Genomic DNA, 2,161 nt, shown 5'->3' on the forward strand with positions numbered 1-2,161 from the left:
ACACACATGTAGTATGTATGTTATGTTCATTTCATGTTTACAAAACTCTAGTTTCTAAAATGTCATTGTACAAAAAATTTCAAGATTATTTAATGTCATATTTTTATTTTTATTTCAAGTTTACACATTATATCCATATGGTAGATAAGCAACCTCATATCCCCCTAAGAAACAACCTCATATCCCCCCAAGCAACAACATCCTATCCCCCTAAGAAATAATAGCCTCCTATCCCCCTTGAGATAGGCAACATCAGCCTATTCTTGCAGATTAGCAAACCATCCCACTAGACATGCTCTATGATCACACTAACCAAGAGATTTAGAGACTTCATAAATCCTCAACTAGTGGCACATACTCTAGTGTATATAGTAGTACATGTCAAAGCATCTTATAGAGCCTCACATATATTAGAGATGAGATTCATGATGCTTCTCCATATTCTGCACATACTATACAAATTGTCCTTGATATTAAGAGATGAGAGGTCTCTTTAGGTATTTCATTATAGCAAGTACAAGGCTTAGTGCTCAAAGAGACACCAAAGAGGGAATTTTTCCCACATTATATTACACTAAAGTATGTGAAGGCACATTCTCCCCTTAAGTGTATAGATCCATAGATGGTTGCACTTATATACCCATGCTTCCTTATTGCTCATGGTCATTATCCAAATAAAAACCAAATTCTACTCTATTTTGCATGACAACTTTATGTTGAGGTTCACTCAGGCAAGGTGGTGAACTCTACTAATTTATGATCACATTTAGGATAGGGGTGTGGTAGACTAGTTGATAGGTAGCTAGGTCATCCACCACAAACACATAGGCCGATTGTTGGAGAGAGGGCACTTTCTATTTCCTCTATATTAGGTTTGTTAGTTGATAAGGCCATGCATAACACCTAGTTATGAAGGGTAATTTAGGGAGTTGGGGAGATTGCCACAGCTATAAAATATATTTTGAGTGACTAGATTTACCAGTATTTGATGTATCATTGGCATTCCAAATCATCATCTAGTGCTTCATCTTCAAGAGACTTATACAGTGTAGTAGGCATCCCTTTATTGACTAGCTTAGAGGGTCTCACTGGAGTTTTGGCATGAGATACTCTGGCTAGTCTTGCTGAGGATCTATTATATTCATATAGATTTGTATTAGAGCATCTTGGCATACCCACATCAGATGTTCAACATCATTTCCATGGTCCTCAACCACATTTCTCTCATCAATTAGGTAGTGGTCATGGTGGTGGTACACATCACAATCCTCCTATTGGCCACTTTTTTGCTGCAGAGGGACATATACATACTAGTACAAACCCTTCAACCAATATAGGGCATGGTTAGAGTGCATATGTGAGCCTTGATGATGTTTAATTCAACTTTTCGGCCACAAGATGGATGGACTTGTTGACACATGATGATTCTACTTCTATGCCATTTCATCTAGTCAATCCACATGGCTCATCATTATTAGGATCTATGCCAGTCACTAGTCATGCTAGCGTAGATGTAGAGATGGAGCTAGATGAGGCTCAAAAAAATCTAGATATATTGGTGGACACAATTGATGCTAGGTAGTATGACTATTATCAGATGCCAACATCTACACATGTAAATCTATAGTTTTTTTACATTCATGTTAAAATTTCAATTGTTTGTTCAACTAATAATTTATGCATGTATACATATCGTGCCTTTGTAATTAAATACATGTCTTAATTTGACTTTTTGCACACATGTATGTATGTATGTATTATAGGAAGACATGCCTCTTTTTACTCTATATTTGATGTCAAATCATGTACATCATCGAGGCTCATTCGATTATGTCAGTAGTGGACAAGTGAGTTTAAATTTTTTTGAATTAGACACATGTGATTTTTAAATGTAATATATGAATTGCATGTGATTTGTAAATTTAAAAGAGATTTATTTAATATTAAATTATATACATTGATTTCAATTTCTCTTGAATATATATAGGGGTCAACACATCCTAGTGAGCATCTTGATAGTCAATCTTCAAACCACACTGTGAGGAGACGTCATAATGATAGTCCTACACCTGACGATCAATAGTTTTTATACATTATAGATTAGACTTTCATCCAGATTATACATGTTTTTATTATTTATTATTTATTATTTGATCTATAC

The sequence above is a fragment of the Cupressus sempervirens genome, chromosome 4, assembly GCF_028749045.1.
Source record: "Cupressus sempervirens isolate cs-2001-9-10 chromosome 4, ASM2874904v1, whole genome shotgun sequence".
Taxonomy (NCBI): Eukaryota; Viridiplantae; Streptophyta; class Pinopsida; order Cupressales; family Cupressaceae; genus Cupressus; species Cupressus sempervirens.